Genomic DNA, 27,024 nt, shown 5'->3' on the forward strand with positions numbered 1-27,024 from the left:
TCATCTTCATGACACAAGAGGCAGGAAATGGCAACTCACTTCTTGTTTTGAAAATCCCTCTTGGGGTCGCCATAAGTCAGATGTGACTTGATGTGGGGAAAAAAATCAGGATCCAGAATCTGATAGAAGATAATAACTATTGTCTTTTTCATTAGTTTGGGAATCTGGGTGATAAAATATCCCCTGAACAGTCGTACCCTTGAACCAAAACGACTTCAAAACCAATAATTTATCCTGCCCGTGTTATGGAAGATGGAGATGTAAAGATGCAGTTTACCTGACGTGCGTGTCAGGTAAACATTATCAACTGGCCCATGAGTATTGTGGCTGTAAGAACAATTGAAGTGATCAGATTCTGAAATGAAACCTGAACTCCGGAAGAAAGGGGAAGCTCTACTTAAATTTCGTTTTTTTTCCGTACATTTGGGCTAGGTTATAGGGAAAAGATGCGTCTGTATGAACAGCACGATTGCCGAGTGACAGCCTGAGTGATAAATCGGAACTGAATCCATGACTCAAGCTACAGTTAATCTTTTGATTTAATCAAGTACAACTCGCGGAATCGATTGCCACCGGTGCTGTTTCATGTTCTGGAAATTTCGGCCGCTCCGTCCTGCACGCGGCAGCTAAGATTTCAGCTCAATAGCATAATTGAAGGACGTGATTGGACAGCTGGAGAAATACTCTACAATTGCCCCTCTGATTAATTTTAAATGTTTCCATTTTGGAAAACAAATCCCATGTTTCTGCCGTAGAATGCTGATTGTTCGTTTGACTATATATGTGTTATAATTCAGCAACCAAATTGAGAATAATTTATCCTGGTGATTCGCTGTAATCATACCGCAACGTTCCAAATATTGATCGACGATTGTATGTAATGAGGCATTGGACAGGATGATAAATTGATGTGTGCCTTAAAGATGCCAGATTTTTTGGGGGGGGACCTTTATGGGTTTATGGAGATTGGGATGAAGCTTCAGGCAGGAGAAGACCTCCCCAGTGGTGGGATCCAAAAATTTTAGTAACAGGTTCCCATGGTGGTGGGATTCAAACAGTGGCGTAGCGCCAGTGGGGCTGGGTGGCGCATGATGGGGGTTTGGATTTATATCCCCCCTTTCTCTCCTGCAGGAGACTCAAAGGGGCTCACAATCTCCTTGCCCTTCCCCCCTCACAACAAACACCCTGTGAGGTGGGTGGGGCTGAGAGAGCTCTGAGAAGCTGTGACTAGCCCAAGGTCACCCAGCTGGCGTGTGTGGGAGTGCACAGGCTAATCTGAATTCCCCAGATAACCCTCCACAGTTCAGGCTCGGAATCAAACCCGGTTCCTCCAGATTAGATACACGAGCTCTTAACCTCCTACGCCACTGCTAGCCTTTAAGGTGTTGCTGGACCGGTGTTTAAACTGTTTTACAATTTCTTTCCAGTGCGTTATGTGAAAGAACAGAATGTTTTCTGCATGACTCCTGAGTGTTCATGTATTGGGGGGTTTCAGGGACCTAAACCCTGAAAAATGATAATGCCCCCATTTCTTTAAATTCTGAAAATGGCAAGAATAGGAACTACGATTTTCCCGGGACAGGTCTCTGCGGTACCTATATCCAGATTTCTTTCTATCATATTTTACTAATGCTGCATTCTTAGTGCTGGAGAAGCGCTTAATGTCTGGCTTTTGGAAATCCACTTTGCTGGATGAAATCAAAGCCTGCACGCCACGCTCATAATTAATGGTGAGGCTTCATAACTCATCAGCAGAAAATACGCCTTTCCGTATTTGAGAAAACCAAGTTTATTGTCAAGCTGGGCCATGCAAAAGAAAGGCCTTCAGGTTTTGACATACACACTATCCATCATTCAATAAATAACACTGGTACGTGTCATATTAAGAAAAACAGTGGTGAGCAGACAAAAAAGGGGCCAGCCATTTATCTTATACTCTGTTACCAAAGTAGGACATTTTTTGAAATGTTCAGTGTGGTCAGGATAATTTGCTTGAGAATTCTTGCGGCGCTCGCGGCAGCCATTAAATTTCTGCACCAAATCCCTGATGTTGAATTGGATCCCAGAACATGTGGCTAAAAATATTGTTGTGGGGCGCTTGTAGAAATCAAGACATGATATCTTTCCACTCATCCTATTACCCATTCCTATTACTCATTCCTATTACCCATCTCCTCCCAATTATGACTGTATGACTATAGCCTGTGCTGACATTTCATTTTATTTTATGATTTTACATTTTATGTTTTTATTACTATTGATTGTTTCCTGATTGCTTACTAGACCTATATGACAATCATTAAGTGCTGTACCTTATGATTCTTGACAAATGTATTTTCTTTTATGTACACTGAGAGCATATGCACCGGAGACAAATTCCTTGTGTGTCCAATCACACTTGGCCAATAAAGATTCTATTCTATTCATCCTTGTAGCTCGTAGAAATAAAGGCATATCCTTCCGGCCTGGTTCAGCAAAAATACAGCTTTATCCCTCTCCCCTTTGGACAGCTTCCCTTTCCTGTTCTGTGAGAGGGGTGGGGTACAGAATCAACCCCACAGAAGGAGGGGGGAATTGCTACATCATGTCCTCCCCACCAAAATTAGCTTTTGAAAGTTTTCAATTAATTACTAATCATGTGTTCTAAAAATAGGGAACATAAGACACCAAGGAAATGAATAAAATATATGATTATAGATCAACTCAAATGATCCCAGATATCTATATCTACACGACAACTGAAAATACTGGGTTGCAGCCAGTGACTCCTTTCCACTTAAGGAGACGTTTTCCCTTTTATAAAGTCATTAGTTCCAAATCATTGGTCCAACGATTAACAAATGTTTCCCGTCCTTCTACATACCAATTTACTTCCTGCCCATCTTCTTTTGTTTGTATAAAACAGCTAAGTGTGGCCACGGTTGCCCACTGAAACATGTTTTGTTTGTACCCCTGAAGACTTGGAACAACGTTTCCAACATTTTATGCACAGCGCATGAACAGTCCATTCCCCCAGACTATAACTGCGGTCTGGTAGCGCTAATACAGCTTCGGTTTTCCTTGTGTTTGTTTTTCTAGTTCCCTGTATTTAAAATCTCCTGCTTCTTGGTCCCAGACTGTGAGCTTGTTCACACAATCGTAAACCTAGGGGATTATAGGTTTAGTTAAAATGTGTGACTGTGCTTTGAAAGGCAATACCCTGTTCTGGGTTACGAGGTCAGCACTAGACAAGGGAATCGGCTCTGAAGGGCCCATCGGGGGCTGCCTGTAATATCTGTCATTACACCTGACAGTAGCGAAGGTTTCATAGAGCAAAAACCCCAGCTTGAGCATGGCCCGTTACACGCTGCGGCCTTCTTGTTGTTCAACGCCCCTCCTGTTTGTACTGTCTTAGATGATAAATGCAATGCATTTGCCAAATGTTTGGCTGGCGAGCTGTATTCGGTGTGCCGGGTCTTCGGTCGTGCTGGCTTGCTTTACAGTGTTGTACTTTCCGAAGTAGAATGTATGCTGCCAGGTGATTTCCCCCGTGGTTGTGTACATGCTGTGAAATATTCTTGCGAGATAATCACTCCCTACAATCAGCACTTAAGCCTTCAACTTTTTCTTCCTCTGGAGTCAAATCTTGAACACAAAGCTCTAAATTGTCTCCCTGTGTGTATTCATGGCTATGTTTGCGTTACTGCTGTTCCATGTACATTTCTGGGATCTTCGCTGTGTGATGTGTTTGTGGAGTGTGCATAAGCTCCTCTGGGTTTCTCCCTCCCTCCCTCTCTCTTGACCCACCTGTCTGCATGCGTTTGGGCATCTGTCTTGTCTGTGTGCTTATCCTTTCTCTTTGACACATTGTTCATCACTGTCAGTGGCCAACTTGCCTGTCCCATGCTATCAGGGAATGTGACGGCCACAGATCAAAGCCACAGAGTTCTCGAACCCTCTTTCACCACCAGTGGCTCACGGTTCAAACCTTGGGTGAGAAATCTGAATATCAGAACTCGCTTAGCTGACTAATGCTTTCACAGATCTTGGGAGGCTCGATTTCCCCTTTCCCATAAGTGGATCGGATCCAATTCGACAGAGGCGACCGCCTGCCATTTACACAAGGGTCTGTAAAACTCGCCAAACTTCCTCATAAACTCCCAGCAAAGAGGGTCTCGTTTTAAAGAAACTCCCGGCTGATATCGGACTCCAGAGTGGTGGACGAGGTATTCCAGACCCAGCAGTCGGGGGGGAGAAAAGGTTGGTTTGCAATCATCGCTGTATTCTGTCACTGTGTTGTTGCATCGCATCGTTTTCCTGCATTCTTTTTCCTAATGCATGATAAATTCTGGCGTGGCTTGCCTAGGCTGAAAAATGTGATCAGAGGGAAATATATAAGACGGCAAAATCTGCTGCATTCATGTGGATACATTATCTGCATTATATCAGCCTTGCCAATGGTTTTGTAGTATAATGGGTTATACATAATACCCCAGCTCACAAATGCAACAGAAAGCCGACATGGTTATTGGAATACGTGATGTGTGTCACCTAAAGCCAGCAACGTTTACATTGCTGCATGATCCAAAGAAATCCATAATACCAGAGCTGATGCCGGCAAGAAAGATTAGATAAAGGTTAGTCAAGCTATCGAAACAACTAACATGCCGGCACTTAATATTGCTAAATATATCCACATTTGCTACAGACATTGGATAATAAATTATGTAGAAGATGCCGAGAAAGGAAATCATCTTTCTACCAAATGGTACACTCGTGGTTTATATTTCTGGTTTCAGTGACAATTTGGGGGAGATCCTAGGAGGGGGGGTTGTTGTAAGCCTTCCAATTTGGGGGGGGGGGAGTTGCACAAAATATTTGAATCTCAGGAACCCGCAAGTCCTTTGTTTCTTGTTTCTCCCTCTGCTTCAGATTGTAAAAAAAATCTTGAATTGTCCCAAGTGACACGCAGAAATTATTGCGAGGCTGTTTGATTACCTACTCCGCACCCCGCAACGAGAACAAGAACTGTGCTGAATATTCAGTAAATACAAACAGCAGTTTCAATCCAAGCAGCTGCATGTTGATGTGAGCTGGTGGGTTTTGGGGTAACAGATTCTGCATTGCTACATATCAGTCTTTATAGCAGGAATTACACTTGAAATAGGCGGTAGGGAAATCCGGTAAATGTCTATTTCATATCTTTGTCATATTACTGGGGGAAGGATTCGGTTTGGGCAGATCACGCCTGGACTATTTGTTCTCAGGAATTCACACACCATTGTGAACATAAATGAAGATCCATTAAAAATCCATCATTTCTTCCACTGTATAATGAACAGCCTCCTGTGTTGGGAAAAAATCAGAGTCTTGTGCCAGATTTGAATTTGCTGACGTCAAAAGCTTACTGATATGAAATCTGCCGGATGTCGACTGAAGGGAAAAACATTTTGAAACTGGGAAGGGATTTGATGCCGAAATTTTACAAACTGTTTTTTTCAGAATTGCTGCATTTAGACCAGCTTTCTCTGTGATAAGTTTCCTCATCCAAACTTAAGCCGGTTGAATTTGGGTATAATATCCTTCTGGTTCTGTAGAAATAAGAAGCTTCATATATATATCTCTGCATCTTGATTGTAGGTATTTTGTTTTAATGGCACCAAGAGGAGGCAGATTAAATGCCGCAATTCCTTAATTTAAATGTAAGTTGAGTAGGAATTTCTCATCACAAAAACAAATTACAGCGAAGCAAAGGTGAAGAAGACGGATAAGCAATTCAAGAGCTCTTCAGCATTTGTCGAGATGGAAAAATTAAAATAGGCTTATTTGATATCAGGTGTAAGAAACGCGTCTTTAGAGAAACCTTGAAAGCAAGAAGCCAGAGATACCAGGCGGGATCCCAATAGGTTTCCCTCCAGCGAAAGCAAAAGGAGGGGAGTCCTTTTTAAACACCCAGAAAGGTACCCTAAAAATCATGGGATCCCACGAACAAAAGCTAAATTGTGCGAGGACAGTACAAAGAAAAGGAATTTGGAGAGATCGGATGGAAAAACTGATAGGATTGAACTCACTTCGTGTGAGCGGGGGACACGGTTGGCATGGCCTGCCAATTGTTTTAGAAACATCCGGAATGTAACCTTTCCTATCGCTTGGATACGCACCCACGTTTGTTTGTAACATCGGTAGAAAGGCACATTGTTCCAAAGGACAATGCCAAAAACAAAATGTTTCAACCTAAATAGCACAACATGGTGTACAAGCTTTTGAGTTTCTCAGAACTCTTCATCAGGTTGGATATTCACTACAAAACTGTGTGTGTGGGGGGGTATTCTGCCCATGACGGAAAAGCCCCCAGTCCGCAAGACTTTTCAGATCATCAACCTAGCTCCCCCGAGTTTGAGGGTTCCGCTAAAACCAGCAATTTTATCAGCACCGGTAGCAAATTGAGGAAAGATGGCATTTGAAGACGATGTCCAGTGTTCGATAAAAGTTCAGTGCTTAACCTGAAACAGCATTGACGATGATAAAACAGCCAATTGCGTCTACTAAGGTAAGACAGAGAAGGATCATATGAAATTAGATTACAAAGGGGACGCGTATAGATATATTTATAGCCTCATTGAGCTGTACATTCATCAGTGTGAAGGGCCATCAGTGGGCACTTGGCGAAACATGTCTAATCATGAATATCAAGGTCAATTGAATTGCGGCCCTACGGTTCATTTGCTCCTTGACTTTTCTTCAAAAGCATTTCAGCTACTAGGTTCTGGTTTAGGGTTGTTGTTTGATTTTTTAGCGGTCATTATTATTAACCATTTGCTTGTCACTTTTACGCATCTTTTCCCCATCGTGACTCTACCAATAGGCATTTATATTCCCATAATACAAAAAGGAACCAAAGCTAAGGCCCCTTCCGCACACGCAAAATAATGCGTTTTCAAACCACTTTCACAACTGTTTGCAAGTGGATTTTGCCATTCCGCACAGCTTCAAAGAGCACTGAAAGCAGTTTGAAAGTGCATTGTTCTGCATGTGTGGAATGAGCCTAAGAGAGGTTGACTTGACCATGGCTTTCCACAAGGTCTGTGGCAGAGGAAGGTTCTGAACCGGTCTTCATACTAGATTTTCAAATTGTGTTCTAAGCAGGCATGGCAGGGGGTGAGGGTTGGGCTAGTCCAGAAATCCCGAATGAGACAGTCATGAATACCGGAATGTATTGTCGAAGGCTTTCACAGCCAGAATCACTTGGGTGTTGTGGGTTTTCCGGGTTGTCTGGTCGTGTTCCAGTAGCAATTTCTCCTGACGTTTCACCTGCATCTGTGGCTGGCATCTTCAGAGGATCCTCTGAAGATGCCAGCTACAGATGCAGGTGAAACGTCAGGAGAAAATGCTACTGGAACACGGCCATACAGCCCGGAAAAACCACAACACCCAAATACTGGAATGGTTGCCCTAAAAGACACTGTGGCTGCTTCCACTGACTGTCCTGCAATGTGCAGCCACAGGGGTCCATGGGTGTGCACTGCGTTGCAGTTTTCAGTTTACACAAAGCAAGAGTTGTGCTGGTAAGCCACATACACACTGAGAACCTTCCCCAGAATCCACGGCAGTTTCCAGGGGTCCTTTGACAGACGGAATCCAAGTCTGGAAAGAGAAGCCGAACTGTTTGAAGAGTATACCCTTAAATCCCTTCGCTGTAAAAAAAAAAAATTCCTCTTATCTACAGACTATTTCCTTTTTTTAAAAAAAATGGCTATTTTAAATGCAAATAGTTTATATTGCTAGGAGAGCAGGCAGCCCATTTCAAAATCTCCCCCCCCCCCCAGTGACTTAAGACCTGTAAAATCGCTAAATGTATTTAGCTGAAGTAACAGAGAAGGTAAACAATAAAACTGCTGTACAATACGGGGGGCGTGCTGCCTCAGTTGTGGAGCTTTAAGTAGGGGTGTTGCCGCATTTCACTATATTGAGATGTGGAGGCAGTGATACATTTTCCACATTTATTTTGGTTTCCCTTTTAAGGGCCAGGGGAAAGTGTACCTAATCATTCAGATCCGAATCCTATTGAAAACACAGGATAACTCTTGCGCATATACTCATATTCACGTTATGCTTTATTCTGCCAAGAATGCAATGAAAAGAGAGGAGATGCCATTGAGGTATTTTGCTAGGCTGTCCATCTTCCCCATTACAAAACCTTTCAGATTTCCACCTCAGTCCCAAATTATGAATGTAGAAAATGTTACTTAGCTTTAAATGGGACTCACTTCATCCTGCTGTTTTTTAGGGCTTGAGCTATTGTCTGTCCTTTACCAAACCGTTTTATCTGTAGAAGGGACTGTGGGTTTTTGCCATCTACTTGTAATCTGTATCATGGCAACAGTGAGTAGATTTCAACATTAATGCAATGTGTTTCCCCCCACCACCACCACCCTCTTAAAAACCCTTTTTCAAAAAGGCTTGTAGACCTTTGAAAGGATCAACAGGCAACTGCATCACGAATGAGCTGAGTCTCTCAAAGTACCTGAGGCAGAAAAACTCATATTTAGGGGGATTTATGCAATACGTGGTTTAGAAACAGTACAGATCTCTGATGGCATTAGCTACCCCCTTTCAGCATTTTGTCCGATCCTGTTTTGTTTTGATGAAGGTAGCTGAGACCCCTACTTTGCTGTTAGCTTTGGAGGGGGATGAATCCGGCCTCCTACCCTAAAACCTTTGAAGCTTAAACAAAACACTAATTTAAAAAAACCCTTTAATTTTTGGTCACCCTCCAACCAAAGCTAGCTATTTTCAATGCTATTTGATTTCCAATGGGAGAGATCTAAGCAAACATCTCTTTGCCCTTCTGGTCTCAAAACAAGAGCTTCAATTGGCATCCATGATGTGGCCTCAAGTAATTGTCCTCACATTCATTATCTCAAATTAAAAGTTAATGATTCATCAAATTGCTGACGTGCCGAGTGGGGTAATAATAACAACAGGAATAATTAGTGCACATTTGAAAGCAGAGGGCAAATTCTTGGACAGTCTAACACCGTTCATCCATTAACAGAATTGCAGGTTAAGTCTAAGCATAGACACATTTGTAGGGATATCCACAAGTGAAATACTGGAATATGCCTGAATTGTTAAAAAGCATGATACTCTCTGTGTGTGTATCTGTCCATTTCGATCATAACATAGATAGTAAAGCCAAGGGAGAGAATTTTTAAAATATTAGCCAGTTGAATCAAAAGAATTTGAGATCAGAACCCTTTTGAAAGAGTTCTTATTGTTCTTTGAACTATGAAATTTGTTCCATTATCAATACTTTACTAAAAATACACACCACCTCGTAACATTCCAGAAATCCCTGAATTACAATATTTCTTTATGAAACGGAAGGGAAAGGAATGCGTGTATGTCCCTTCTTCTGAGAGGTGATATGTTTTATAAGAGTTGGCCATTAGGTTTAGTTCCTTCAAGTTAGCAGTCCCGGGTTTTCCATTCTTCATTTGACACTGGCAATTATCTGAGCATCAGAAATCAATAAGGAAATTAATATTAATAACATCAGGACTGATAATGCTTTAAACACAATTGGTGATAAACCAAATCTCTGTCAAAGGAAAAGAAAATGGAGTTTACATGACAGTAAATCAGAAATACAGACTGGAAAAAACTCAGCATTTCAAGACGGACATGTTAAGAACAGAGGAGAGAACAGAGGAGAAAGAGTCTAAGAAATTGAATTAATTAAGAATTGTAAAAAAAATTGCAGAAAGGAAGGAAAGGTCAGTGTAGAAAGAGGTTTTTAAGGTTTCTGATACTTGGGACATGCTTTTACCAGAATTAAAGTTAGAAGGATTCTTCACTCCCACTGCTATATTTTTAGACTATGAAAGGAGAACTGACTCCTTGAGTTTCTTGGGTTGTGATTCTGAGCATGCCTTCTGACTGGAAAGACACATCCCGAGAGCAGTAATTCATGCAGAGATGAAGCAGGCAGCCTCCTTTACAGGCTGGTAATTTGGAGGCATCTCTGTATCAAGAACGGTTGGGTCATTCTACTACACCACTCAGAGACAGGGCAGAATCATTATCCCTATAACTGCTATGGAGGCTGACTAGAAGAAGACAAGAAAAGAACAACCTGAATCAAGCAGTGATTTGGATCACATAGCGATGCGGTGGGCAATACCTTCCGTGGATTTTTGGTTTGAGCTCATAGATGGCTCTAATTTTACACTTGTGCCACACAAAGGCTGATTCCGCATGGGCCAAAAACAGTGGTGTGAAAACGGTGTGAAAACAGTATAAACCCTTTTACACCATTTTCACACCGGTTTCACACTGCTTTTTTTTTGGCCCATGCGGAATCAGCCAAACTGTTCTCCTGCAGCATGTAGCTTTTAAGAATGACCACGCAAGATTGGCAGTTGTGTGTTTGGAAGGAGGGAATGCTACACTAAAAACAACAACAGAAAAAGGCTTGAATGAAACATAAGGTGTTCTGTGTAGAGGAACTACAGTGGAATTGATTGGCACTTCATGATAACCTTGCAACTAGGTGGGGATTGAAGGAGCAGGTAGGGTACCAGGGAGCTAGCCACGTGATCAAAACGATGTAACGTAGATCAGAAATCCAGTGGCGCTTTAAAGACTAACAACATTTACTCCAGAGTGAGCTATTGTAAGTGCTCACTTCCTCAGACACATTTTGGCAGAAAATTACAGAGAGAGTGGGGAAAGAAGGAGTCCTCACACACAGAACCCCCTTATTTACTGTACTAGTCCTCTTTTAGCTGAACAGTGTCCATCTTTCCCCTTGTGTAACGTTTCTATAAAAATTAGGAAAATGATTTTCTTTCCTTCCATTGTATCTGAGGAAGCCAGCTCTGGCAAAAAGTTCACACTGGAATAAATGTTGCTAGGCTTTAAGATGGGACTGGACTTTTGTTTAGCTACAATACATTAATACTGTTGCTGTAGCGGAACCATAATTTCAGCTGAAATTTAAAATCCCATCTGTACATATACTCAACGTGGCAACCACTAGTCTTTCGTGGAGCTGTGGGCAGTGGGAAGGAGCAGTGATTTCAAATCAAGTCATTCCAAGGTGAGATAACTTGGTCCTGATTTTCAAACGCCCAGGGCAACTGTCCATGAAAGCCTTCTGCTATTGTGGCGGATTTATTTCAAAGACAGACCAAAGGAAATTATTTGGCTGTTTGTGTGCTGAAACACACACACACCCCGCCCCAATTTTTGTTCCATTTGTTCTAAGCTGAATGCCGGGTATGTCTTTACTGGCTAGCAAATTAAGATGTTTGGTTATTTAAGGGAGGGGGAATGTTTCTCCTGTCATCTGGCAATAATTTATTTACAAAAGGTCAAAGGTCATCTAATGTGGCATTAGGGATTCCAACATGTTGTAAAACTTTGCTGTGGGTTGTATTACACAAAAGAAACAAGAGCACAACACCCAACAGCAATGGATATGATTGTGTTCCCGAGTACTAAAAAGATGCCGGCGCCCCCCTTCCGGGACAATTATGCGTTTAAAACATTTGTACGCTGCTCTGTTCCCCTGTTCAGTGTAGTTTACAAGAAGATTACAAGCATGTATTAAACCCAGAAAATAGTAAATGATCACGCCATAATAAAATAATGAAGAGCACTCTGCAGTAATAACTAATAGAAACGTTAGCGATTTTTATAGCATTATTGAGAGTTCTAAGACGTGTGTACGTCATTTAAAAATTCCTGGAACTTAAAAAGAAATCTGTAATATTCCTTTCAAGAACAGCAGTGTTGCATTGCTGACTTCCCTCTGGGAAAGGTTAGATAAATTTGGACAGCATTAAGACTGGCCGTAAGTATAACCAACGGTTTGTCACATTTTCCTTACGTTTGCTATTTTACAGCACCATGAGTTGGTTCCAGCCTGCTTTTTCACAAAATCCTGCTCAGTTCCCCTCCTTAGTACAGCCTCTCTGTCACACCTTCTTTTTTGTTCGTGCAAATTCCAGTATAACCTTCTGGGGGGCATCCAAAGGACTCCCTCACCCCTTTAAGCTGACTGGATCCTGCCCACTGCCAGGATCTTGTGGGAAGACCTTCTAAACCCCGAGTTGCTGATTTAAGTGGGAAAAGCCCACGCTTCTGCAGAAATTTGTCAATTTGAAACCAGAAGGCAGTTTACTAGTTGTGGATTTACCAACACAATTTTCCGATTTGCGAACATATGTTGTCCATCAATGTATGTAGAAGGTTGACCCATTTAACCAAGAAAACCATGGGCCGTTCAGCTGTTTTCTACATCAGCTACATCTGAGGCTTATGGCAATCGCTTCCTGATAAACTGGAGCATGGTTTACGGGTTACTGAGAAAGGTCACCTCAAATATCTCTAAAGTTTGGGGTTATTTTCTAGAAACTTTCACTTTGTATTGTGTCTGTTGCATTTTCTCCTGCCCATGCTTCAAAGAACAGAGGGCAGGATGTCCCAAGACCCAGGGAAATTATATTCTCTGGAACTGAAGGGAGCTGAGGCCAGTGGTCACGCAGGTGATATTATTTCGATAAAAGACTCTGCATCTCATCCAGTCCGTGGCAGCGATGCATACTTCTTCTTCGATTAATCATTTTTTCACGTGGAACTTGCTGTTGCCCGATGAGATTCACATGAGAAAAATATGGACTCGCTTTTGTCTGTAATAAGTTTTCTATTTATTATGGACAAAGCTTCCAAAATATGGATGCTCCATAAAAATGATGAACAGCTAGTAATCATGCAAAGATGGGTTGTGGTTTTTTTTGCAAATAGGGGAAAAATCAATGAGCTTAAATGTGCTTAATTCTGTGCTGGAGTAGGGCCATGGACACTGTAGTTCTAAGAATACTTTTCTGGGAGTAAGTCCCATTGAATAAGATGGGACTTTCTTTGGAGTGGACCAGCTTTGATTTGCTCTGTACAGCTGTATTACCAAACTACATATGATGCCCACATCATATGCTAGTCCCCAGTATTTATCTCCCTTCTCTTCGCTACCTGTAGCCATGTAGTATTCAGTATGCAGCAGAAAACCAGCACATGGGCCCCTTCCGCACATGCAGAATAATGCACTTTCAATCCACTTTCAATGCTGTGCGGAATAGCAAAATCCACGTGCAAACAATTGTGAAAGTGGATTGAAATGGCATTATTCTGCATGTGCGGAAGGGGCCGTAGAGCTGGGGGTGTTCTTTAGTGGGGTTCCAGATAAAAAACTTGTCCTTAGGATTCTCTGCTCCCAAAGAAAAAATTTTAACAGGCCAAACTGCATCTTCCTGCCTGTGACTATGGCCCATTCCGCACACGCAAAATAATGCGTTTTCAAACCACTTTCACAACTGTTTGCAAGCGGATCTTGCCATTCCGCACAGCTTCAAAGAGCACTGAAAGCAGTTTGAAAGTGCATTATTTTGCATGTGCGGAATGAGCCTAAGGTTGCCAGCTTGTGGTAACGTAAAGTATTTGGCCAATGGATAAAATCAAGGTTAGGGTGAGAGCAGCAATCTTATCTGGTCGAGGGGCTGAGTCTGGTGAGTTGTCGGTAGGATGAAGGTGACTGCTTGTAATGCACCAAAAAGTGGGGGCCAGGTTTGGGAAAGATAGAAAATGTTTTAAAAACCAGCATAAAACATGCGGTTAATAAAATGGGCCCTCTGAGCTCCTCATGGTAAAGAAAAATACCAGACAGGTTAAAGACCCAAGTTACCAGATTTCAATGAGGTTTCCTCTCCTAGGTCTTTTTCCCCAACAAAGGGCCTTTCCCCACTTACCTTCTGCTGCGCGCTACTCTCCCCAAATAGAGCGGGGTCCCGCGGCACTCCCCACTACAGGGGCGGCGACAACGCAGCCGCCCCAAAGCTGCCGCTCTCGCGCCCCCTCCGCGCGCGTCATTCCTGGCGCTCTTCAAAAAGGCGCCTTTTGATGACCCTGCGCAGAGCGCGGGGTCGTGGGGAAGCCCGGGCGTGCGCCAGAAATGACGCACGCTGAGAGTAGGGGAAACGGCCAAAGAAAACAGAAATCTTTCCCAACTCAGGTTTTTCTTTTTCTGTCATCACTAGGAAGAGTCACAATTTTACAAGTTGGTAGTCCTCTTAATTAAAATCTCTTCTTTCCACAATGATTGCTCAGGTGCATCCCAGGTGTCCTCTCTGGGTGCAGGATTGGGGCAATCTCTAAGCCTAATCAGAATGCAAAATGGACATTTTCTAACAAAACTGTGAATTTTACACTCATTGGGTAAGAAGCCATTTTACTGCAGAGGTGTGTGTGTGGGGGGGGTCACTGTGCCCCTCCCTTAACTGTGTCCCAATATTTAGTTATGTGTTTGACTCATTAGAAACTTCGCTACCTAATCCTGAGAAGTGTCCTTAAATTGGCACAAATAACTGCCTTCATTAGTGGAGCAATTAAAAATTCAACAGCTTAATTGCTGCCTGTTCCCAGCCTGCCCGATTTGTACAGATGCAAACAAGACTCTGTTGATTATGGCTCAGAGTTTCTTGAATTACAGCACGTTTCAGAAACCATTCACACATTTATCCGCCTTCCAAAACATTCCTTGCTTGTTCGTAAAGCACGCGAGGTCCTGCCTCGTACGGAACAATGAAGAAAATACCATATTCATAACATTCAGATCGTATTACAACCCTTGCTAATTAACTGTTCGAAAGGATGGTGGTCAGTTCTGAGCGGGATTTCGGATAATGCTAACATTAACACACGGACAATTGCCAAGTGTTACAACGGTGTATCTTTCAGTGTATCTTTCAGAAATAGGATACTGTCGCGTTTTATGAGAACAGGATGGGAAATGAAGGACGTCTTTTAAAAAATGATAATTTCTCTGTATGTTCCTCCTTAGCCCCTTAAATCAGACAGGCAGACTCTCTCCTGGGTTCTTTTCTTTCTTTGGTGCACTTTTTGGGTGAGATTTTCAGGGCACCGCTGGGAAAGCAGCCAAACGTCTATGTTTGTGCATCATCCAAAACTTTATGTAAGACTACAGTTAATAGACCAAATTCAAAGCATGGTTTCAGAGCCCTGTTTGATGAACCGTAGCTTACCAGACAATCATGCTAACCACAGGTAGTCTTTATTAAACCAGAGTTTCGCATTCTGTCTTAACCGAGGCTGACGAAAAGTTCAAGGAAAACATTAACGGAGAATAAAAGCAGCAAGCAAGACATGATTGGTCATGACCTAAAGATTTCCATAAAGGACTGCCATCTTCTGCATGGGTAAATATTACCTTGGCCCAATAAACACCTCGTTTTTTACTCTGAGGAGAAAAGTATAGTTTTCTAAGACATGCAAGAAGACATTATTTCCAACATACAAGGGAGTGCAAAGTTTCTGCTTTGCACGGAGAACGTCTCTGATTCAATTCCCAACATCTCCAGTTAAATGGAACAGGTTGTAAGGTGATGTGAATATTTTATTCAGCGAGTGGATACATCGCCTCTTCAGAGAACAAAGTGCACCGTCGTAATAGGTGTATCGCTGTGTATTTGAGCGTCTCATGCAGGTGCCTTGTGTGCTAGTGGAAGCGATAGTTTCCAAAATATGTTTTGCCAATTGAACAGTAGCAATTGGAAGAGGTGACTATACACGTAGGTATTTACGCACTGAGAGGACAGCTTGAAACTAGATAAAGGGTCTACTTTGTGGCGAGCGAGTGCCAAGCTAGAAGCAGGCTTGCTAACGGTGATCAGATTGCCGCTTCTTCTTGCCGAAGTATTATCGGACCCTGTCAAGAGCGGCCTTGTTTCCAACAACGCTTACTTGGGTTTCACTTGGTGTAACAGCAAAAGGAGATGAAACAGAGATTCCCAAGTGGGAGCCAAGAACCAAATATCCTCAGAAGAGGAGCTAATGCCAAAAATTCTGACATCATGGAAAGCCAAAATAGTGTGTGTAAGGGAGAGACTAAGTGAGTGTAAACGGGAAAAGAGACGGGTATTTTGGCAAGCGTGAAGCCCTGCTGCTTGCAGTTTGTTTAAGCAAAGGCGTGTGTCAAAATAATATATCTAACCCTGAACCCACAAAATCCTTTTATTTTTTTTCCCCGATTGCTTTCTCGAGGGAGTAGAGGGAGTCAGCAGCGCAGACACAATGGCTGTGAATCTTTAGTGAGAATCAGGGGCTTTCCCCACTGACAAGAGTTGAACTGGTTTCTACCTAGGTTCGCCTCAGTGAATCCCCACTGCCACCGAGCTCAACATTGTTTTGTCTCAGTTCCCTCCCCCCCTCAGAACTGCGACATCCTTGTGCAGCCAACATGGTTATGAACTACCACTTTCTGCCGGAACAAGGTCGATACCACTTCGAAGCTTCGAAGTGGGGAAGCATCGAAACGACACCTCATCTGTTCAACCAATCACGAGCAGCTTTTGCGGCATGCGCAGAATGGGAGAGTCATGGCGGGCAGAAAGCGCATGTAGATGTAAACTGTAAAAACTGTAAAAAGAGAGAGAGAGAACGCTCCTGTTTCCCGCCATAGCACAAGCTCCAATCACGATCGAGGAGCGAAACAGGCACCAAGATGATCCTGCCCACTTAGCTCGGTTCCATGGGGCCAACTCAGTTGCTGTGGGGACAGCCTGGAATCGCCCTCCACTGAAGGGAACTGAGTCGACCTTAGCTCCCTTCTGTAGTGGGGAAAGCCCCTCAGTGTCAGGTGCTGAATGAGGACAGAGCAGGCTTTGCCCAGTCTTGCTGATGGCTCATGCAAAAAAGTTCTGCTCTCCCCTCTCCCTTGGTACCCCATACAGATGCCTAGGTGTGGCCAGGTATTTGTTCGCTCTTTCCGACCCGGAGCACCAACGTGCTATCACTTTGGCCAGGTGTAATGCTCTTCCTTCCGCTTTGAGGGGTGGGAAAGGCTCCACGACACCCCACAGCGAGCGTTTTTGCATCTGCACGCTGAAAACTGCAGAAACTGTACATCGTGTTCTGTATTATTGCCCCCGTCATGACAGGGCCAGAGCAAAGTTCCTCTCAACCTTATTGATGGACTTAGAGTGCCGGACAGACCAGCAGAAGACTGTTTATCTTTTAAGCAACAAATCCAGGGATGCTCTAGAGCAGACCTGGGCATTATACGGCCCGCGGGCCACATCCGGCCCGCCGGATGACCCTGACTGGCCCCCCTGCCATGCTGGGGGGCCGCTTGGCGATCTTTAAGAAAGCCCATATGAAGCCGGTTGCCTTGGCTGCCGACTTCTGCGGGGCTTTCAAAAGTGCCTCGCTCCCCTGCCTTTTGGCCCAGCCCTCCACAATATTTTCTGTTTCTTATGCAGTCCCATGGAAAAAATAATTGCCCACCTCTGCTCTAGAGCAAACGGCCAGGTTTTTATGCGCGGTTATAAACAAACGATCTTAATCTTGCTTTGCGTTTTCATCTTTTAATTTTTGTATTCATTTCAAATCTTTTAAACTGATGCCATTAAAGGTTATCGGTACCTATCTGTATCTGGCCCAGACTTGCAAAGCCGAACATTATTTGGGGAATCGGTTGCTGGGCCTCCGTACATTTATTCTGACTTAAAAAGCAGAGGCTGCGTCGACCAATTTGGATGTTATTCGTGGTGTGAGACAGGAAGGCTTAAACTGTTTCCCTCGGGTACCGTTTCCCAAATTTAAAAAAATCGTCCGCCTCTATTAGCTAATATTTGCTCTAATGCAGCATTTTGTATCAGGATTCCTGACCCCTTTTTACTGAGGCTAATAGTAGCTGGGTCTAGGGCACAGAAAGGCTTTTCTGGACGAGCGCTCGCCAGAGAGAGAATGAAGGAAGAGCTTTAGATATCTGCCGCTGACACCCCAAATTGGAAAGCCGCTTCACGGGCTTCATCTCAGAGAGCTTCGGCAGAAGAAAAAAATAATTGAGGGCTTTTAATAGATTTTTCACCAACGTTCATACTGTGAGCGTTTTTGGTTCCACAGACCACAACTCTGCGAGAAAGCGGACAAAAATACTTCTGCGGGGGGAAAAGGAATATTGTTTGTATTTCACAGCAGCTACGGCAAAGACTTTTCTGGCTATTTCGGGCTCCAGTAGGGGAGAGAAAAGAGATTTCGTTAGAGCAGGGCAGCAGAGGGACGACTCACACCAAAGTTCAGCAGTCTTGGATACACTGAAGCCTGGAATAAAAAAAACACCACGTATTCTAAAATAACTTCTTATGTCTTCTTTTTTTAGACCTCATAATAATTGCAGCAAGGTTATTGCGTGTGTGTAAAAGTGAAGTTCACCCACAGCTGAATTATAGCAGCCCAGTAGGGTTTTCAAGGCAAGAGACTAAAGCCCCTTCCGCACAGGCAGAATGATGCACTTTCAAGCCACTTCCACAATTGTTTGCAAGTGGATTTTGCTATTCCGCACAGCTGCAAAGTGCATTGAAAGTGGATTGAAAGTGCATTATTCTGCATGTGCGGAAGGGGCCCAACTAGGGTGGTTTAACCGTTACTGTCCTCTGCATAGCCACCCTGATATTCCTTGGTGGTCTCCCATCCAGGTACTAGCCAGGGACCACCCTGCTTAGCTTCTGAGATCTGATTGGGTTGTCCAGGTCGAGCACAGGCTACTCACATGCAGCCCTGATCTGGATAGAAGAATAATAATTTGGATTTCTATCCCCCCTTTCTCTCCTGTAAGGAGACTCATACAATCTCCTTTCCCTTCCCCCCTCACAACAAACACCCTGTGAGGTGGGTGGGGCTGAGAGAGCTCCGAAGAACTGTGACTCGCCCAAGGCCACCCAGCTGTCATGTGTTGGAGTGCACCAGCTAATCTAGTTCCCCAGATAAGCCTCCACAGCTCAAGTGGCCGAGCGGGGAATCAAACCCCGTTCTCCGGATTAGAGTGCACCTGCTCTTAACCTCTACACCAGGCTAGCTCAGATTGCAGACTACAGAATTTAAATAGGGTTGCCCCTGGTTAGCACATAGATGGAAGATCAGCAAGGAAGTCCAGAGCTTCTATGCCATAGGTGTCAAACTCACGGCCCTCTAGATGTTATGGACTACAGTTCCATCATCCCCTGTCAGCATGATGCTGGCAGGGGATGATGGAAACTGTAGTCCATGACATCTGGAGGGCCGCAAGTTTGACACCTATGTTCTATGCAGAGGCAAGCAACGGCAAACCGCCTCTGTTTATCTTTTGCTTTGAAAATCCTAAGCGATGCCATTTTTAATAAAAAAATTACATGTATACACATGTATATGTTCAAGCTTTCGTTCTAGTGAAAGAAAAAGAAGGGTGGGTGCTGTGTGGTTTCCGGGCTGTATGGCCGTGTTCTAGCAGCATTCTCTCCTGACGTTTCGCCTGCATCTGTGGCTGGCATCTTCAGAGGATCTGATGTTGGAAAAGCAAGTGGAGTATATATCTGTCCAGGGTGTGTGGGGAGTGTCCAGGGTGGGTGGGGAAACCTTGTCTATGAGTAACAAAGGCGGCAACCAGGTCAATAGTTGGGGGCATCTGAATAGAAGTATGAGTAACAATGAAGACTATAGCCTGGGAGTAACCTTGTGAATATAGGAGTCACTGGTGGGAGCATCTGAATAGAAGTATCCTGGCCTGTTTTCTTTTTTGTCTATATGGTCATCCTGTGTTTGTGTGGAGCTGGTTTGACACAGTCTTGACCCTAGTATTTTTCAACACTAGCTTGTCAAGTTCTGTTCATTTTCAGAGTTTCTTCCTTCCTGTTAAAATTGTCCATGTGCTTATGGATTTCAATTGCTTCTCTGTGTAGTCTGACGTAGTGGCTTTCAGAGTGGTCCAGAATTTCTGTTTTTTCAAATATCAGCAATAGCAGAACACATGATAAACCAACCTGGACATAGAATATAGTTCTATTCAGATGCCCTCAACTATTGACCTGGTTGCCACCTTTGTTACTCATAGACAAGGTTTCCCCACCCACCCTGGACACTCCCCACACACCCTGGACAGATATATACTCCACTTGCTTTTCCAACATCAGATCCTCTGAAGATGCCAGCCACAGATGCAGGCGAAACGTCAGGAGAGAATGCTGCTAGAACACGGCCATACAGCCCGGAAACCACACAGCACCCAAGTGATTCCGGCCGTGAAAGCCTTCGACAAAAAGAAGGGTATTAGCTATTAGCTTTTTGGCTATTCGCAAGGGTAATAGCTTTTTGGCTATTAGCTTTTTGGCTATTAGCAAAGTTACGCCAGAATCATGGAACCTGCGTGGACCAAAGACATACAGGATGGAGGCTTCAATATGGGGGGGAATTGGGCTAGAAAGAGAGAAAAAACGCTGCCTGAATCCAACCCATTGGGTTGTTCAAGAGCTATTGGAGATATTGGTGCTCCTAAGAAATAATCCAATGTGACCTGAAACGTGGAGAAAGGACAGAAAGAGCCCCTCTCGCTTCCAAAATGTTGTCTCTGCTTCTATTTCTGAATGATGAGCTCAAAACAGCATGCTTGGAGAAGGTGACATAACATATGTGTAACGAATTAGTACAGAGCACAAGAACCGATGGCCGTGCAAGTAGCTGGGTGGGGGAGTAGCTTTTAGCTGTGATTTATGCTTCCCGTAACCCCCCCTCCTGGAGCGGCAGTGTCTCCAGCCACCTGGCCTCCGAGATGCAAGCAGAGCGTCCAAGTGTAAAATCTAGCAAACACGGGGTGCCTAAATCAGCCGCCACCTGCTCTGCCGACTGGCAGTTTGCAGGGAATTCTTTTGCCTCGGCTTCACCTAAGTTTATTTTAAGTCCTGTGTCACTGACGGGTTGGATGCCCAGTACTAATGCAGAACGAATCCTTGAAATACCCCTGACGGGTTCCTGCTCCGAATGCTCGGCTCCTGAGAGGGATCGTGGAAATATTTTCCAGGTTCGGGGGGAGAGCAAGATGAGGAGAGAAGGCCGAATCCTTCGGGTGGAGCCAAGCAGTTTCATTGTGTAGCAGTTAAAAGCAAGAGACTGGGTTTCCACATTTGGTTGCTACAGAAAAGATTGCGGTCTCTCTGGTTCGAGACGTGGACCATAGAGACAGGCATAAACAAAAGCATTTATTGTCATTGTGCACGCACAACGAAAATTTACAGCAGCATTCCTCGATGCACACACTTTCAGACTCATACCCCATCCTCACTTTCCCCTTCCTCCACCCATCCCTACAGAGCCCCAAACACATCAACACGAAGCCCCGGAGTTCAGCATCGCCACAGCTCTAAAGCTGTCTCTAAGCCTCTTTGTACTAGTTTTGATAGACCTGTATCGTCTGCTAGATGGTAAGAGTTCAAAAAGAGAGTGTGCTGGATGAGATGGGTCTCTCAGAATATTTTGGGCTTTCTTTAGGCTTTGGGAATTATAGAGTTCTTCCAAGGAGGGGAGAGGGCAGCCGATAATCCTCTGTGCAGTAGTGATCACCCTTTGGAGCGCCTTCCTATCTGCCACTGTGCAACTGGAGAACCATACACAGATGCAGTAGGTTAAGACACTCTCTATAGCACAGTGGTAAAAGGACACCAGGAGTTTTCCATTCAGTTGTTGTTTCCTTAACAGTCTCAGATAGTACAGTCTTTGCCAGATTAGTGGCAGTTGGTTCAGACGATCTCTAAGGAGTGCTAAAAGTTCTTCTCACCTGGGGCCCCTGGAGTAGACAGAAGGTTGAATCCAAACAGCTTTTCCTCTGATGGAAAAGGAAGGAGGGGTCCTATCTGACCACACAAAAAGCTGTGCTGGGGATTATGGGATGCATGGACGAAAGCCATGAGGGACAGTGGTTGTCGTAAGAAGAGGTGGGTGCATTTGGGTGGGAAAGTTAACTGGACTCAACTGAGAGAATGGAGCTAACTACAAACATGTATCGCATGGCTTGTCATGGTAGACCAGGGGTAGGGAACCTGCGGCTCAAGAGCCGCATGCGGCTCTTCTGCCCTTGCACTGCGGCTCCACGAGTCGAGCCGCTGGTCCCATCCTTGCCCGCCCTGCAGGCACCAACTGCCCACGGCCAGCTGGGCCGCGCCGTGGGCTTCCCCTCTCACCTGCCCCATTGGAGCAGGGCGGGCGCTTTCCCAGCGGCTGGCAAGGCCGCGCCGCTGGCCCCATCCTTGCCCGCCCTGCAGGCAGCAGGGCGAACGCATCCATGCGCTTCTCAGAATGAGCGGAGTAAAAGGTTAAAAAACCCCAATATATACAGTGTTATCTTTATTTTAAATGTCAAAAATTATTTGCGGCTCCAAGTGTTTTCTTTTCCCATGGAAAACGGGTCCAAATGGCTCTTTGAGTGTTAAAGGTTCCCTACCCCTGTGGTAGACACAGTGGGTTTAGGACTGCCAGCAGAACTGGCTGGTGGCCAGAAAGGCAAGGAAGAAAGTCAGTTTCTTCCCTCTCGTTACAATTGTAAAGCTAATTTTCGAAGAGCTTTCATAGCTGTTTATCTTCACCATCATCACCACCACCCCAGTAATTGCATTAGTTGTAGTTTCAGGCGATAGCCGTGTTGGTCTGCAGTTAGAGAACCCCCCTAGAGACCCACAAGTGTCTCAGGGTATAAACTTTCGAGAGTCAAAGCTCCCGTCATCTACTCTTGCCTGACCAAGTGAGCTGTGTCTCTCAAAAGCTTACGCCCTGAAACTCTGGTTGACCTCTAAGGTGCGACTGGACTCCAATCTAGCAGCACTCGTCATCACTGACAGTATGAAGAAGACGAGCGCGACAGTAAGACTGCTTTTCTGTTTTCCCTGATTTTTTCAGAGCCCAATCCAAGGAGGCAACCCTACCCGCGTGACCCCGAACACCCACTACTTTCTCAGCTGCACCCCTTTCCCCCACTCACAGAGGAAATGCAGGGAAAATAGCGACACCATTCTTCTCCTCTCCCACCATTCGAAGAGTTGGGGCCGCAAAATTCCTTTCCACCCCAGGGCAAGAACACAGTCGGAGACGGGGCCCACTTACATCTTTCTCCAAATCTTGGGGGACGTGACATTTCCCTCCAAACTGTGTTTGTGCAACCTCTCTTTCAAGCCAAAACTTGAAAGGGAAATGTATTCCCACAGAAAAAGAAACAGAGAAAAGAGCGAGCCTGTGAGATAAGTGAGTGTGAAATAAAGCAGTTTCAAACACCACAGTCCCTCGAGCTCAGTGCTGCGCTCAAAAATGGAAATCGGCTCACCAAAAAATGTAAATGATTTCAACTCTGCTTAATGTCTAAAGAGATAAATAAGGGCCAGCAAGCCAGCCTTCCTAAAACGTAGCATATTCTTTTTCCTGTACCCCTTTCTAAAAAAAAAAAGAACTAAGTAGAACTTCACCCGTCACATGCTGGTCCGTCTTTATTTAAGTGCGTTTCTCTGTTTCTACACTGGTACGCTGCAACCCTTTCAGCAGACGAGGAGAGGTTGCAACTCCGAGCTTTACAGATTTTTCCAAAGCATCTAATTTTGTCAACTGGAACTATGGCCCCTTCCGCACACGCAAAATAATGCATTTTCAAACCACTTTCACAACTGTTTGCAAGTGGATTTTGCTATTCCGCACAGCTTCAAAGAGCACTGGAAGCAGTTTGAAAGTGCATTATTCTGCACATGCGGAATGAGCCTCTGTTTGGATAAACTATAAGCATATTCACAGTAGCAACCCGGTCGTCTGGTTGGTAGGGTAAACAACTCTGGGTTGGGAAATTATTCAAGATTTGGGGGTGCAATCAGAGGTGGGATCCAACCAGTTCTCACCACTTCTCTCGAAGTGGTTACTAATTTTTTCTGAGTGCCGAGAAGGGGTGACTAAAGCAGCCTCCCTGCCCGATAGGGACTGGAGGTGCGTGCGTGCGGCGGCGCCACTGTTTGAATCCCACCACCATCGGAACCTGTTATTAAAATGTTTGGATCCCACCACTGGGTGCAATCGAAGGAATGCGGGGTTTGAGGAGGGAAGGGATCCCCCATTCTCTCTGGGAAACCGATCGCTGTAGTCTGGAGAGATCATCTGTAATTCCAGGAGATTGGCAACCGTGTTAGTCTTGCTCTATTTCGCTCATTTTGGGTGCTTTTCCAACGGTGCCCTTTTTGTGGCTTCAGTGGCTCGTGGTGAATCCCAGATGTGGTCCACCTACATGTGGTCGTACGAGCGCACATTTTAGCCGGATTTCTAACACGGATACTGTTCACAGAATTTGATTTTCTGGTTTGAAGAAGGGCTGGTATATTACCCATACCCACCACTCCACACACACCTCCCTCTCTGAAGGAAGGCATTGTTTTAAGTTTGACAAATGATTTATTGACATTCCAGATGTTTCCCGACCTGATCTCCAATTTGTCACCTAAGTTTATTTTAAGTCCTGTGTCACTGACGGGTTGGATGCCCAGTACTAATGCAGAACGAAAGTGCTACTGAAAAAGAGGAAAGGAGGGAGTTCTTTGTAAGGGGGGGGGGACAGAGAGAAGAAACGGGGTCCTCCTCCTTTAAGCGACCATGTCAGTTTTTAAACAGTAACAGTACAGCCACCAACCCCCACCCCCACCCGACCCCCATTAAGCTTCGCTTTAAAGTGTCCCCCCCCCCCTTTTCACAGCAGGTGCTAAGGCAGAAGGGGTTGTCAGTGGGGATGTTTAGAGTTTCACAGAAGGGCATAAAATCGAATTTGGGACGTTTCACTCATTACAGTGGAAGAGAAGGGGGGGGGAAGCTCGGTCCTGATCGTTTGAAGCAAAACAGAACATCAAGGCAACCGTCCTGCCTTAGGCTAATGGGAGAAACAGCTCTCACCTGTGCGCAACTTCTGACAAAGAGAAATGTCAGCGCACATGCCTGAGTGGAAATCAGGCATCGTAACAGCTGTGTCCCCTAATCCCAGATGTGCAGGGAATCGCTTGTGCTTGTTCGACAGTGAGGGAATGATAATCTGCATATGCTCAGGGACATTTCCCCCGTTTAAATCCCCTCTTGCAACAGCTTTCTTTACTGGGGTGCTGTGTGGTTTCCGGGGCTGTACGGCCGTGTTCTAGCAGCATTCTCTCCTGACGTTCTGCCTGCATCTGTGGCTGACATCTTCAGGGGAAACAGCAGGAGAGAATGCTGCTAGAACACGGCCAGACAACCCGGAAACCATACAGCACCCCAGTGATTCTGGCCGTGAAAGTCTTCGACAATACACAGCTTTCTTTACTTCCTCTCAAAATGGCCACAGGAAGCTCCTTGGGGCAGGTACCTTTCTCTTTGGTTGATGTAAAGCATCGTGGACACTGATGGCCTGCTTCTGTAAACATTAGCCTCACATTTCCCCAGCATTCATTCATTCATTCATTCATTCATTCATTCATTCATTCATTCATTCATTCATTTGCATTCCGCTTTTCTCCCCAGTAGGACTGAAAGGGGCTTGGAATGGAAAAGGAAAAATACAACGGAAATAAAGGAGAAGGGTTTTGAGTACAACTCGACAGTGCAATCCTAAACAGAGTTATGCCCGCTGTTATCTCACTGGACACAGTGTGTAACAGACTTCCCTCTGTGATACACCTCTGAAGATGCCAGCCACAGATGCAGGCGAAACGTTAGGAACAAGATCCACCAGACCACGGCCACACAGCCACCGGAAAACCCACTAGAACCAGAGTTACGCCCGTCTAAGCTCATTGAGTTCAATAGGCTTGAACTGAAGTATCTCTGTTTAGGATTGCACTTGCGGCTCTCTCTCCCACTGTTTCCTTGGGTGGATCTTCTTGCCAGTTCGAGACTAAGAGTAGATAAATGGCCTCCAGTGGCCTGCATCTCTGGGCATCCCAATAGGCATCCCATTAACCCGCTGGATGGATCGGGAAAGTCTGAGTCTTATCAAGGCTGGGAACAGGCTGCGGCTGGTCAGGGAGAGGAAGCCACACACCACGAAAGGGAAGACCTCCCTGGCAGCTGAGGAATGCACCACCATCAAAGCCCCGGGCAATTAGCGATTAAGAGCATCAGAGACAAGGCGGGGGCATCCCTTCCCTCTCTTCCAAGGATTATCTCCCCCCCCCCCTTCAAGGGAGCAGAATCTGAGACTGGGCTCCCAAGGCCGTGAGGAGACCTCCGGGAGCGTCTCGGCCCACGCTGGAACGGACTATCTCATCCCAAAGCCCCAACTTTGTTCAGGACATGACATAAAAAAAGCCAATTACACGGTCGTGGCTTCGGCCGGCTTCTCCACTTCTGTAAGGACTTTTTGGAAGTGGCACGGAAAGGGCCTTTGGTTTTAGCCTCCCTTTAGGGTGGTGGGCAGGCATGTGTTTTATTGGCCTCTGTTGCGCTCTATTGGGTAAACGGGACGAACCTGAAAAGGTCTAGATTCTGCTGGTGTAACCTCTATCTGTGGGTTCTGTGGGGCAGAACTTGGAATGAGTTTGCAACAACAACTTTTAAAAACAAAATGGTTTACTTTCTTAACATATAACATCAACATTTAACATCACACTTCAAGGTCCTGTTCAGGTTTCATTTCAAGTCCTTCTAGTTACAGTCTTCTGATATTGCCAAGTCCAATTCTTCTTTGCAAGTGGGTTGGCTCCTGAAGACTCCAAGGGCTTGGTGAACAGGATTCAACGTGATGAAAGTTTCCAGGAGAACTCTTACCCATTACAAACATTAAAAAAAACCCTGAAACAATAAACTCCAACTTTTACAACATAGCAAAAATAAACAACTCCCTTCCCAGTAGTTCCGAACAACATTGCAGTTACCTTAACAAGGTGTTAAGGGCTTATACCAATCAAGGTCCGAGTCTGGTAGCCTTGTCTCCTCCGAACTACATGAGCTCTGCAGCTTTGAGTCTCCACCCCTTTCTGGGTCAACCCATTCTGAGCATAGGGGTTACACTGGCACTGCAGAAGAAGAAGAGTTTGGGTTTATACCCCACCTTCCTCTCCTGTAAGGAGACGCAAAGAGGCTTTCAAGCTCCTTTCCACTCCTCTCCCCACAACAGACACCTTGTCAGGTGTAAGAAGAAGAAGAGTTCGGATTTATATCCTCCTTTCTCTCCTGTTG

General features: G+C 44.8%; 1 protein-coding gene across 2 annotated transcripts in view; it reads left to right on the forward strand.

Moving 5' to 3' along the window:
* Positions 1-3,850: 3,850 nt before the first annotated feature.
* NTN5 (netrin 5) overlaps positions 3,851-27,024 on the forward strand; it is a 37,004-nt gene continuing 13,830 nt past the window's right edge. The window contains exon 1 of one of the 2 annotated variants that reach the window (XM_048518053.1): positions 3,851-4,239. The gene's annotated coding sequence lies outside the window, so the exon portion shown is untranslated. Of the gene's footprint in view, positions 4,240-6,421; positions 6,530-27,024 lie in introns of those variants that run through there. The other variant, XM_048518054.1, reaches the window with a different exon arrangement.

Source organism: Sphaerodactylus townsendi, linkage group LG15 (genome assembly GCF_021028975.2).
Source record: "Sphaerodactylus townsendi isolate TG3544 linkage group LG15, MPM_Stown_v2.3, whole genome shotgun sequence".
Classification (NCBI taxonomy): Eukaryota; Metazoa; Chordata; class Lepidosauria; order Squamata; family Sphaerodactylidae; genus Sphaerodactylus; species Sphaerodactylus townsendi.